Below are 14,500 nucleotides of genomic sequence, written 5' to 3' on the forward strand. Positions count from 1 at the left end.
ATCAGTAGTTGACCACAGGTAGCTAAGCTAACTGTTAACTAATTAACTTTTAGTCCAGACAAAGAATGTGGGTTGACAGTTATTCATACAAAGTCTTTGGTTTCAGATGCAGCCTCAACTGAGACTCCTGGTTCAGAGGATGAGTTTGTTTGCTGTCAGGTTGCCACCTTTCAGAAATGAAAATCAGGGACGCCCACCACGGCTCCTGGGGGCCATGACCACCAGGGGCCTGACTCCCATGAGGTGGGTGCCCACAGCAGTGGTGTGTTTTATTTTGTAGGTGTTTTTAGTCAAGGGGTGATCAAGAAAGCAATTCCTCCTACTTAAAGCTTGAAATGCTTTATCACCAATAAACACATTCTTTATTGTTCAACACTGAACTGCACAATTAAGTTTTAAAATACAAACTCAATAAATGGAGAACTTTATGTGACTTAAGTTCATAACACATCAGCAGGTTTCCCTCCCTTCTTTTTCCAAGTCTCCTTCTTGTTCCTCCTTGCAGCTCTGGGGAACTCTTGGTCTCTCAAAGCCCTGTTGGAAAACTCTGAACAGGACTGCTCAAAGTTGAGAGTGATCACTCCTTTGAGCTCCATGGAGCTCCTGTTCCTGCAGTCACTCCATTTCTGCTTTTCATTTTGTGTTTGTATTAAAGTTCTATTGCTGAAAAAAGAGAACTTTTTGCCTTTTTGTTGAAGTAAATATATGAGGGTCGAAACTGACCCATAACACCATGGATGTTACAATAGTTAATAATATTAAAATGAAGAATAAATCAAACCAATCCATGTCAGAGATGTGTTCTAACACCCCTCAGTAATGGTCAGGAAACACAACAACCTTTTGTTTATTTCTATGATTTTCTTGAGGTTCATTTGATCATTTTTTAACTGAAATCGAGGGTTTACTGACTAAAAAAAGGTCCAGAGGCCTACAACAAAATATTCCCATCAATATTTCCATGGATAAGGAAGCCTAACAAGGAAACCAAGAGATGGGAAACAACTTGGATGATAGAAAATTGTTTTTAGTTTATTTTACAGCTGATTGAAGATGTGGGTCAAAACAGACCTGTTAACATCAGAGATGGGAACAGAAAGCTAACACAAGAGGAAGGTTCAAGCTATGAAAAAGGATTTTGATAAAAATCTTGAACTGACAGTAGAAATATCCTTTTGTATGTTTACCTTTGTTGACAGAAGTCACTTTAGCTTGGCAGTGAAAAGAATCTCTGCTAGCTTGACAAATAAGTGGCACAAACTAGGTTCAAGCTGGACTTTGGACACTGGTATCTGCAACAACTCCCATCAACTCCTAATCTAGCATCTCTGCTGTGGCTCAAACTATTTTACAGAACATTTGACAGACCTGTGGAGCAGTGAGGACAGACATGAGTTGATCCACATGATCCACTGAAGCATCATTTTCCCCTGCCACTGAGGTCACCAACATGAGCTGGAGTTGGGACTCTTGAACTGAACCTGGTATCACAGCGACACCTACTGCTGCAAAATGGAACAGCAACATTGAACCCAAGTACAGGATTGGAGGGAGACTGATGGTCGCTGTTTGGGTTTTTGAAGAACAAGGAGGGCGTTGGTTCAAGCTGGATTCTCAGAGACTATTTCCCCAACCTCTACATTGGAATCTACACTGTCATCCAGTCATGTGACTGAAGTCATCCAGTCATGTGACTGAAGTCATCCATTCATGTCAGTGATGTCACTTGGCAGGACTGTCATTGCCATCACATTCTAGAAAAGAATCCAGACTCCACATTTCCTCCTATCTATTATTGTGTCCCATCCTCCTGGTCCTTACTCTGAATTCTCAGAGTTTATATCCAGTTCAGTTCTCAAAACAGATTCAGTCATGAGTGTAGATTAATTTCCTTTTCTCCACTGATTATATGTCAAGGTTTGTGTGTGGGGGTGGAGCCTAGCCCAGCAGCCTTTGGACAAGAGGCGGGGTTCACCCTGGACGTGTCACCAGTTCATCACAGGGCCAACACATAGAGACAGACAACCATTCACACTCACAGCCACACCTACAGTCAATTTAGAGTATCAATGAGCCTCGTCTCCTCTTGATGTCTTTGGACTGTGGGAGGAAGCTGGAGTACCAGAGAGAACCCACACAGACACAGGGAGAACATGCAGACTCACACAGCTGGGGCTCGAATCTGGAACCTTCTTGCTGTGAGGCCACAGTGCTGACCACTGCACCATTGTGTCCCCTGAAAATGCCACCAGATCGTTTGGATTTTCTATAAAATCAAGTACACATGAACATGAAGAGGTTTTCACAGGGCTGGTGGTGCAATGGATAGCATGACTGACTACTGTCAGAAGATTCTAGGTTCAACTCCTGGCTCGCTCACTTAAAATTTTATACTCAGAAGCTTTCACACCTGAAGTGTGAACCACTGCTAAAAGTCACTGAAATCCTCCAAGGTTTCCTCCTTGTCTGCTGTAAACATGAACACATGCATGGATCCTGCTACCTCTCACATGTTAAGCTGGCACTTGACAGTGACAGCAGGAGAACAAGAAATCCCAGTGTGTCATCAACATTTCCTGGAAACTAAATGACAGAAGCCAGTGGCGGCTGGTGAAAAAAATTCTTGGTGGGGCTGGTGTGCCAAAAACATTTCTGTGCCTAGTCTAGTATAATCATTCAAAAAGAGCAGCCGGACAATTATTAAATGTTTTAAAATAGTATTTACTTTCCTTCTTAAAATCGACAGTTTCAAAGACAAAAAAAACCCCAACAATTTACAACTACAGTAAATTTTATGCGATCAAATATTATACAATGATGTTAACTTTACAGAAGGTGATTTGAGCTTAATCTATACAATACAAATCAACAATGTGTGTGTGTCTCTCTCTCTGTCTCTCTCTTTGTTCATCTGTGTCTGTCTCTGTCTCCTTCTCTGTGTCTCCGTCTTTGTGTCCTTTTCTCTGTGTGTCTCTATCTCTGTTTGTTTGTCTCTTAGTGTGTGTGTCTCTCTCTGTCTCTCTCTCTTTGTGTCCGTCTCTCTTTCTCTCTTCGTCTACCTGTCTCTGTCCCTATGTCTCTCTGTCTATTTGTTTCAGTCTTTCTGGGTGTGTGTTTGAATTCAGCAGTTATTTGTACAGGAACTTTGCTCGTCTCTCTTTCTGGGAGGCAAATTTCTCAATGACCCTGGTGTTGAAACCAGGAATGTTTCGTGTCAGTTTTTTCTCAGTGGAGAGCATAGCCAGAGCGTTGAGCCAATCTTGTGCCATGGTATTTGTAAGAAAAGTTTTTATCCTCTTCAAAGTGGAGAAGCACCTCTCAGATTCTGACGTTGTCATTGGTGTGGTGATGAGGATGTTGAGCAGACTTACAGTTTCAGTGAACGTGTCTTGAAGGTTATTTTCCATCAAAACCTGATAGAGAGCCAGTGCACCACTGCAACTCTGAAACTCTTCGTTCCCGTAGATCAGAGACAGCTCTGTTTGAAGTCTGGCCTTGTCCAATGAGGGATAGGCTTCCACTGTGGTTTTCAGTGCTGAATCTGGGAACTTTCGGCTGTGCTGTGGGAACAGGTCTCCTTGCAGGAGTGTGGCGCTGACAAGATGCTTGGTGAAACTAAATCTCTCCTTGGCATGGCTCACAATGGTGTCACATACCTATGCAATGATATAATTATACAAAAAAGGAATTATTGCATCTTCACTTGTCTTCATACATTGACCTGATGAGCTAGCCTATATTATGTAATAAACATACTGTAATGATTCATATCATCATAAAACAATATACATTTAAGTCTGGACCACTGTATCATATGGCCAACATCTTATTTTGATTTTATTTAATAATGTGATTCAAATCACACTAAGAAGCAAGTTCTTACCTCCAGTGCCAAATGGTGCAGTGTGTCTTCTCCCAAGGTTCTGCGTCTCTTTGCGGGTGGCTCCTGAGCAGGTCCCCTGAACTCCTCATCCTCAGCCAGAGTAGGCACATCCTCCCTGACCCAACACATAAGTTTCATGAGTAAGTTCTAAAAACTGGTTAGGGATACATTAACAAAACCAAAGGTGGATGTCATTACTGTCAGTTATATTATACAGATAAATCAATGCTTTAAATAAGATGATATATAAGCATTTAAATCTACATATACAGAGAAATTTAGGTTAGACTACAAATTAATTAATTTAGCATACCTGATAGCCTGCATGTGGTCAATGAATGTCTGGGTGACTCCTGCCATGTAGACAGCATCAATGTTTCTCTTCTGCAGCTGGTTGTAAAGGATGTCCACATGTGGCATGATTTTGTGGAACAGGGCCAGTAAAAAACAAAAAGTTTCATCTTCCAGCATTCTCACATAGCCACCAGCTTCTCTCTTTGTCTGGCTATCAAACCCTTCACTGTTCCGGATAGCCTGAAAGCAATTCACCAGATCCTTCTTGTGCTCATAAACTGTGTTAACACAACTGTTGAAGTTCCAACGTGTTGATGATGCACTTGGAAGTCGGTGCGCAACCATCTCATCAAGCACTGCAGTTCTCTTGCTTGACTTAGAGAAAAAAGAAGCAAATCCCCCCATGTCAGAAAAAAAGTGACTGATCTGAGGGATGTGGGAGGTTGCTTGCTGCAGTATCAGGTTTAACTGATGGGCATAGCAGTGAACATAGTGAGCGTTTGGATAGATGTCTTGTACCTTTCGCTGCACTCCTCCTTTGGCACCCCTCATCACAGCTGCCCCATCACAGGCCTGGGCAATCAGCTTCTTTTCTTGTCCCTCAGAAAGGATGCTGTGCAGCCTCTCCAATAAGGCACTGGCTATTGCATCCGCACAGGTGTTGGGCAGTTTCAAAAATTCAAAGAACCGCTCTTGAATATTGTGGCGGTCGTCAATGTATCTCAGAACTAAGACTAACTGACACTGTGTTGAAACGTCAGTAGTTTCATCAGCCTGGATTGCTAAAAAGTCTGCCGATTTAACTTCATCCAGGATCTGTTCTCTCAAAACTGCCAGCATACAGTCCAGGAGCTTGTTCTGTACTGTCTTCGAGGTGCCTTTAAAAACGGTTGCATTTTCAAGGTGCTCCCTCAAGTCCCGATCAATGGATGCCATCAAGTCAACTGGACCTCTGAATATTCCAGCGTTGTCAGAGGTATCACTTTCGTCATGTCCCCGCAGAGCCAGTTCAAAAGCACCACAGAATTTAACAGTTAATTATCTTAGATAAGATGTTACGGTTCTTATCTACCTCATCATTGTGCTTCCTTACAGCGATGCGGTGACTGTCATCGAGCTGCGTTGCTATGCTAATCTTCCATAGAACCGCTAGCTTCATGCAGTTTTCCATGTGAATTTTCGCTCTTTCGTGTTTCTTAATCCGCTCGGAGAGGTGCTTTAGGTCAGTGATTCCTGTCTGTGTCCATGCTGAATCACACCGGTCACTCCTGAAAGGGATGCAGGGGAAGCAAAAAAGTGCGTTGGCTGCTCCACAACCCGTCAGCCACGGCTTGCGCTGAAACCAGCTCCGGCAAAAAGTCCTGTTGTAGGATTTAGCCTTTTCCTTGGACTGCTGCTGGATGTTGATTTCAGGCTTGTCCGGTCCCAGCTCCTTAACGCGGATTTTTTTCCGCCATGGTCCTCCTCGCAAAAGGGAAATTTAAAAGGGATCTCACCGAAATCGGTGGAAACTGCTGCTCTTGAACTTCGATCGTTGTTGTCACCATTTTCTCTCTCACTCACTTCTCGCGGTATTTTTTTTCGTAGGGCATCGGAAATCTGGGAATCTCACTACGCAAAAAGAATATCGCGGGCTCCTCAGCTAGCTTTAGCAATCCAAACCTTCACGCATTTTATGTTGGCGTAGGGGCGACTTTTCCAGCGCCCCTACGCCGTTAAATTTGGCGATGTTGATTGGCCAATTATTCATTATTTTTCCCTAGCAACCATACAGTCTATCAGAGTAAATTCACTATTAATTGAATGAGTCAGTTGGCGTAAATGTTGTTTAAATGACCCATATTGCATGTAGGCACACACAATTAAGTAAGGCTGACATTGACGCTAAAAATTGTAAACATATGCACATATATATGTATAAATACATGTAGAGATTTTCCTCTCCACATCTGGTGGGGCGGCGCCCCAGCGCCCCCTATGAGCCAGCCGCTACTGGTGGATAATAAAAAACTTTCTCATTCAAGTTGAAACCTGCAAGAGGCAGCAGACAAGGTCAAATTAATTTGACACATCAAACTAAACAACAATAGGGGGCATACTGCCCTCTACTGACTAAAGCTGATAATGCTACCATGAACTATCAGGAAAGAAAAGCACAAATTAAATAAAATAATACAGGACATTCACCCCCCCCCCCAAAAAGAAAAAATATATTAAAATAAATGTTCACAAATAGTGAAGTTTCATCAAACCTTGTGTCTGTATGTTGTGATAGTATTTTATACACAAAATGAGAGTAAACTCACCTCCATGTTTGATGCAGTACAGAAAAAGAACATAGTTCCCTTTATTCTCCTGCCATTAAAGTTCATAAACTAGCAAGAATGTCAGGTAGCATTAGCATTAACTTCAGCTAAAGTCTACCAGCTTCAGGTACCTTTAACAATCGCCTTACTCGCTACTTAAGGCTTTATCGTCCATGGTTGTCTTCCGCTTATTCCTTACTATTAAGGGTCGCGGGGGGGCTGGAGACTATCCCAGCATCAACGGGCGAGAGGCGGGGTTCACCCTGGACAGTTCGACAGTCCATCGCAGGGCCAACATACAGCAATTGCTTGCAGTGTACAAGTCCCAAGACTTTCATAAAATTCATCACTGGATTCAGGACGACCCCTGCTGCTCGGCCCCGGTGGGCGGGAGGAGGCTCAGGCCCAAACAACGCTGACTGCAGCTTTAATTTAATCCGAGGTTTATGTAATACTCCGATAAATCAGTGGTATTTATTTCATGATTTTCATAGGAATAAGTTAAGAAGAAAATGCCAGTTCATGGTTAAGCTAAAATTTACATAAATTAGTATTTGTTATGAAGAAGATATTAAAATGTATAAAATTTGTTTAAAATTAGTAACTTAAAAAAAAAATCATTTCATGGGGTGTGAATGTCTTTCAGAAATGTTAAAGTAATTCTATTACGTTAGGTTACGTGCGTGAGTTCATGACCTTTAGTGTTTACACTTCCGGGAGAAACGCGCGCGAGGAAGGAGCATCGTGTGAATGGCGTAAGGTTATCGGAGTTTGGAGACTGTGTCGTCGGAGAGGAGTTTTTATTGGTAACGGACTGTGAACTGTAATTGACCGACGTGATCGGAGTGCGTGAGTCGGATTCTCCGCCACCGATTGTGTTTTGAGCACCAGGCAAGTCCAGTTACAGAAGCTAGCGGGAGCTAGGCTAACGCTGTCCACGCTGAAGGGAGACGCCGCTGCAAGGACGGGACAGGAGCTTCGGATAGTCGCCTCGGGAGAGAGTCGTTAACGGAGGACGCGTCACTGCTGCCGACGGAGTCGGAGGACGGGTCGTGGTTGCCGACGGAGCCGGAGGATGTGCCGCTGCTGCCGAGTCACGGAGGTCTGTTGCTGCGGGCTGCTGCGAGCGGGACGGTTGCTGCCACAACGAGCGAGGGATTCATCGGCTGCGGTCCGGTATTGTTGACTTCACCGACACACGGGGGGATCTGGTAAAGGTTTCCATCATGAGCTCCAACTAAAGCGGGCCAACGAAAGTAAACAAGAGTGCACTCGAAATAAAATTAGACAGTTGAAAGAGAGACAAAAACAATATACCCCGGGGTTCTTCTTTATTATTTTCTATAGTCTTGTTTATTCAAGGTTTGAATGTGTTTTTCTGCAAGCCTTTAATACATTTTCTAAACTGAAATCTTGTGTTGTTTCATTGAATTTGTGTGTTGTTACTGAAGCTTTACAGCAGAGTTTAAAGGTCAAGTGTTCTCCCCATAGCTTCCAGTTGAATATTTTAGAGTGAGAATCATACATTGCCCTAGATTGATATTAATTATTCCAGATGGGACTTTTACCATACAAGATATTTGAAATGAGTTAAAGTGTTCCCTGTAAGCCTAAGGTGGGTTTTAATATTGGAGCCGGTGGTAAAAGGGTTACATTTAGAAATCTAAACCCCTGCTACCATGAGCACACATGGAAATAAAGACTCAACTGACCGCTCGGTCTACTTCAGCTAGCACACTGAACAATACTGTTGTTTACTTGCTAGCTGATAAGTGAGAAGCTGATGTTTGCAATAACATTGAAATAAACTAAAAATAGAGTCAGTAGCTCAAATCCTATCACCACCAAAGGAGCCACGTCTTTAACACTTCAATCTCATAGCGACTCCTCAGGATTTCTTCTTCTCTCCATTGCATTTTGTAGGAGGCTCCTGCCGGTCCACACTGCCTTCCCCCTAACAGATTCAGCTACTGAAACTAAAGTTCGTTAGTGAGCTCAATGCATTAAAGTGACTTAATATTTGTTGAAAACTAAATAGGCATGAAGCTGTAACCTCACATGAACACTTGAAGTCTAGATTTCAGCTTCATGTGAAGAAATCAGCATAAAATCCTTGTGTTGGTGTTTAAACCTGGACTACCAGAACCAGGCTAAGAGGTTTTTGTCTGTTAGCTGTGAAGCAAACTGAAACATGAAGGCTTTGAGGGTTTGTTCTCAACACAAAGAAAGATTCAATGCTCAAACTGCCAACTCTGTAAAAAAAAAAAAATTTTTTTTTTACAAATTTCAGTTTATTTCTTCATGAAGATCTTAATGAGGCAATCAGCACCAGAGCACTAAAGTTAAAATTAGTAACACCGTCACTAACGATGGATTTATTTGACCCAATGTAGTTTTCCTGATCAAATATAGTTTTCATCAAAATATAGTATTTTTTTTATAATTAATTATTTCCCAATATGCAACGTCACATAAATGAAAAAATGGAGGACCCTATAAAATGACCTGACGTCAGTGTTCAAGGGTGAAGTCATTTTTGGAATGAAGAAGAGTTCATCCAGCTTTTTTTGCCTCGTGTCTCTGAACCAGCTCATTTGTTGTGTCCACGCAGAGAGAGAGAGAGGATAAATGTGATCGTGGAGAAGTCCTTTTGTTCTTCAACTTGTCCAACTTGATGGTGAGTCTCCTTTTATCAAGGATTACTGAATGCTTGTGTTATTTATGGCATTGTTAACACTTTATAAACCCTTCATTCAGAGCTGTAAAGAACCTTTAACCTCATATCCCAGACATCAAAGTGGGCCACTAACTGGTGAGATGAAGCTATGCTATGCTGCTACATTCTGAAGAGGTAAAGTAGCAGGTTCTGAGAGTGATGGCTAACCTGGATGTGTTCATCTCCTACTTTAATATCAGCGTCCCAACTTGGAGCTCTGACCACCTCCAGCTTTTTGTTCCTGTTTGTTTTGCTAAGCTATGTTTTGCTAAGCTATGCCCCTGACTCTGACACACATGGGCTCTATATCCATTTCACTCACTTTAAAACCTCAGAAAAAAAGTGATGTGCAACAGCCTCAAGGTCTTTTTACACGCCAAATAGCTGTCCAGTCAATACAAAGAAAAGAATGTTGATGTCATCTAGAGAAAAGTACTGCATCTGCCATCTGTCTACTTCAAATTACACACTGCATGACATTCCATTCCAAAGCTGCGGAGGGTGCTTCAAGAAAAGGTGTGTGAGGGAAGCTCGCTCATGCTGGTCCCCAAAGACTCAAAGCTGCCCTTTCCTCACAAAGAAACAAAAAAGCTTACAGCTACTGGTATTCCCAGGCAGTCTCCCATCCAAGTACTAACCAGGCCCGACCCTGCTTAGCTTCTGAGATCAGATGAGATCGGGCGTGTTCAGAGTGGTATGGCCGTAAGCCCTTGACTCTGACACACATGGGCTCTATATCCATTTCACTCACTTTACAACCTCAGAAAAAAAGTGATGCGGAACAGCCTCAGGGTCTTTTCAAGCACCAAATGGGTGTCCTGTCTATAAAAGAAAAGAATGTTGATGTCATCTAGAGAAAAGTACTGCATCTGCCATCTGTCTACTTCAAATTACACACTGCATGAAATTCCATTCCAAAGCTGCGGAGGGCGCTTCAAAAAAAGGTGTGTGAGGGAAGCTCGCTCATGCTGGTCCCCAAAGACTCAAAGCTGCCCTTTCCTCACAATGAAACAAAAAAGCTTACAGCACCTGGTATTCCCAAGCGGTCTCCCATCCAAGTACTAACCAGGCCCGACCCTGCTTAGCTTCCGAGATCAGACGAGATCGGGCGTGTGTTTTTTTTTTTTTGTCTTTTATTATCAAAAATACAGCATACATTTTTACCAACTGTACATTCTTATTTACATGACAAAATTTAACAATTATATAAAAAATAAATTCCTTCAGGAAAGAAATCTTACCAAAAAAAAACCCCACCCTTGATACACCTCGAACTTGATGAAAACACCATCAGAGGTTTTTTTTTTTTTTTTTTTAATTAAGTTAAATTTAGACAAATAAACCAACACTATGGGCCTACAGCCACTGGAGCAATGCAGGTCATTCCAAAAAAATAAATAAAAATTAAAGAGAGAAAAAAAACTCATGGGACTAAAAAGAACAAATTCCTGTCGTGAAGTGTCACACACACAATTTTTTTTTTTTTTTTATGAAATTTTATCAAAATGAAATGTTAAACACACCCAAACATAAACCACCCAATTTGCTCACCCCTTTATTAAATTTTAAAAATACTTTGCTTGATAAAAAAAGAGACTACTTAGCTGGGAATTTGAAGAGAAAACATACCATTGTCAATCTTGTTTATTTCAATTTTGCCATTTGCTATGTTGAAAAATGTGTTTTTCCTGCCGAAAGTGTTTTCAAAAATATCCTTGTCCATGTCATGTAAGATTTGTAGGTTCGTCAAGAGTGTTGTGTAAAAAAACCCAAATATGTTTATTTTCTTCTTTTCATAGAGAGCGTAGTTTCTAGTTGTCCATATTGCTTTTTTTGCAAAAGTGAGTATGGTATTTATGAGAGTCCTGTTCTGATCCTTTTGTTTCAGTGTTGTACCAAAGAGAAGAGTCCATGTCCATAGTGTTTCATCTGTCAAACTGAAATTGCAGTGCTCTTGCAGTAGCATCCTGATGAAATTCCTGAATTTATCCGATTCCTTGCAGTTGATGAATAGATGCTCCTGGTCTTCCGGTTCTTTATTGCAGATTTGGCATGTCCTACTGTAGTTTTCCTTATTAATCTGGTGTAATTTGATTCCTGTGAAAATTCTCCTGTGTCTGATATTGAATTCTAGCTTGAAAGTATTGCTGTCCATGTAAGGTATGTTAAGGTTTTGCCAGATTTTTCCTATCGGTATTCCCTTGAATAATTGTGCCCAGTGTTTTTCTGCTTTTGGAGTGCGTTTCATTGAGTTAATCCCTATGGTGTACCAGTCCTTTGTTTTCACCTGTGACAGCTCTTTCCCTGTGTACTGTGTGACAAGCTCAAGCGGTGGGAGTTCGGGGTCTGCTCTCGATTTGTCCGTGATGATTAAGTTTCTCCACAGTGAGGTTATGTTTCTGTTGATTTTGTTACCTAGTCCATTTAGGTAATCCTTTCTGCACGGTGTCCCTGTTTTTTTGAGTTGGGTTGTGACTTTCCTGAGACTGAACAGACCCCTTTCCCCCACCACTTGACCGACCCTTGTTATATTATGTTGCTGAAGTGCCCTGCATTTAAGTGTCCTACCATTGTGTGTGAAAAAGGTGCTTTCGAGAAAAGGTAACTGCAGCACATGACTTTTCTGACTGCACTTAGGCCTGAGGTGGGGCAGGAATTTGCCCCATGCCTCTAGCACCTCCTGGTAGAACATCGGTAGCGAGCCATGGCTTTTCCCAGGAAGGAGGTGATAAAGAGGGAGTTTCTCCCCCTCCCCGTACTCAGCCAGGTAGCCCGCCATTGTGTCCTCCCAGGGGTACTGCCTGTTCGAATCGAGAAAATTTCTAACTAATTTGGCCCTGAGTGCATCTTTTTTTGCACTGATGTCAATTAGTCCTAATCCCCCCTCCCTTTTATGAGCAATTATCACCCGATGAGCGATCGAATTTCCCCTTCCCCTCCAAAGGAAGGAGGAGATCGCTTCATTGAGCGAATTTAGTGCCCACTGTGGTAGCTCACAGGCCCCCAAAACATGATTAATTTTTGACAGTATTAAGGCATTGATGACAATTACCTTTCCTCTCAGGCTTAAACCCCTACTTCTCCATAAATTAAGTGTATTTTCTACCTTTTTTACAAGTTCTCTCCACCCTAAGTCCCTGGCTTCCCCTTCATTTTTACCAATGTATACACCCAGTATTTTCCTGTATTCTTTAGTGCTAAAACCCCAATTATTTTTTAAACTATTTTTACCGAATTCCATCATTTCTGACTTATTTCTGTTAACCTTAGCTCCTGATGCTTTTTCATATCTTTCTAGATGTTTTATAATATAATTTAAATTTTCTTCATTTTTAAACATTATATTGATATCATCCGCAAATTGTGCTATTTTAACGACTTTGTCTATATGTTTTTATACCTATAATATTCTTATCATTCATTATACTTAAAGCTAGTGGCTCAGCAACAATACTGTATAAAAGAGCTGAAAGCGGGCATCCTTGCCTTACCGATCTTTTTAATTTGATCTTTTCTGTTAGTTGTCCATTTATCTTTATTTGACTGTATGCGTTATCGTATAATAATTTAATCCATCTAATAAAGCCTTCACCGTATCCAAATCTTTTTAAAGTTTTATATAAGAAAAGATGTTCTACTCTGTCGAACGCTTTCTCCAAATCAATTCCGAGCAGATACCCCCCCTGTGCTGCCATTGTCCTGACGGTATCCTTTATTGTAAGGATCGTATCTATGATGTCTCTATCTGGTATGCCGTATGCCTGTGTATTACCAATAATGGTTCCTTTTGTAAGTTTAAGCCTGTTTGCCAGTGTTTTGGTCAGTATCTTGTAATCTGTATTGAGTAAACTTATTGGTCTATAGTTTGTTATATCCTGTTTTGAACCTTTATTTTTGTAGATAAGTGAAATTATTCCTGCAGTGAATGTATTGGATGTTCTCTGTTCCCGTTCCATTGAGTGGTACAATGACAGCAACAGGGGAGCTATCTGCTCTTTGAAACAAATATAAAATTCTGCTGTTAAACCATCTACCCCTGGACTTTTGTTTTTATTTAAGCTATCTATTGCCGTCTTTATCTCATTAATAGTAATTTGTGCATCGGACCATTCCTTATCCTCCACTGAAATACTAGTTTGGATATTTGATAACAACTTGTCTACCTCTTCGCTATTGCTATATCCATTATCAAATAATTCTTTATAAAACTCTGTAGTTACTCTTAGTATATTTTCTTGATCGTCATATTCTTTTCCAGTTATATCGTTGATTTTTTCTATTATAGTTTTGTTTTGTTTTTGCTTTTCGAGCCCCAAAAAATATGCGGTGCATTTTTCTCCTTCTACTAAATTTTTAACTCTGCTTCTTATCATTGCACCTCTGCATTTTATTTTTTCTATGTTTCCTAGTTTTGCTTTATATAATTCATAGTTTTCTGTGTTTCTGTTCGGTTCTTTATCAAATAATGCTATTTCATGATTGATTAATTTTCTTAGTCGATTTTCTTCCAGCTCCTCTCTCCACTTTTTCTCTTTACTATAATTTATACTACTTCTTTTAATTCTTTGCTTTAGAATTTCCCACTTTTCTATAAAATTATTTTCTATTTTCATTTCTATTTTTGCATAATCAAGCAGTTTTGTGATTTTTTTAACGTAAGTTGAATCTGCCAGGAGGCTGGAGTTGAGGCACCAGGTACCTCCCCCCCTGAAACCTCCTGCAGCACCCAAGTAACACTCAATTGTTGCGTGATCACTCCATGCGTTATAATTATATTGTATTTTATTGATCTGTTTTGTTGCTTCAGGGGCCGTTAGACATAAATCTATTCTGGCTTGTTTCATTTTTCCCTGCACAACCTGTCTTCTGGAGTACTCTTTCTTGAATGGGTTGTGAATTCTCCATACATCTGTCAAATTGTGAATATTCATTAAATTATATAGCTCAGTTCTGCTTGTGTCATTCTTGTATACATTATTAATTGATATATCATCCTTAGTTAATGCGATATTGAAATCTCCTATTATTATGGTTCTATGATCTATCCATCTGCTTATACTATTTAGAAACATTTTCCTTTCCTTTTCACAGTTACTGGCATATATGTTAACAATTCTGTATGTTCTATTGTTTATGCAAACATCTATAATAAGTATTCTACCTTTCTTGTCATGATATATTAACTTGCTATTGGTACTTAGTCTTTTTTACTAAAATAGCTACGCCACAAGATTTACTTGTGCCGTTGCTAAAAAAGACATCTCCTTCCCACATTTTGCTTGCTGCCGCCACGCTATCCCC

At 40.6% G+C, this 14,500-nt stretch overlaps 1 pseudogene; it reads right to left on the minus strand.

Annotated features, from left to right (window-relative positions):
* Window positions 1–9,788: 9,788 nt before the first annotated feature.
* On the minus strand, window positions 9,789–9,907 carry LOC147266728 (5S ribosomal RNA; annotated as a pseudogene).
* Window positions 9,908–14,500: the final 4,593 nt, after the last annotated feature.

Source organism: Aulostomus chinensis, chromosome 4 (assembly GCF_037954235.1).
Source record: "Aulostomus chinensis isolate RoL2024-O1b breed Wild chromosome 4, RoL_Achi_v1.0, whole genome shotgun sequence".
Lineage (NCBI taxonomy): Eukaryota > Metazoa > Chordata > Actinopteri > Syngnathiformes > Aulostomidae > Aulostomus > Aulostomus chinensis.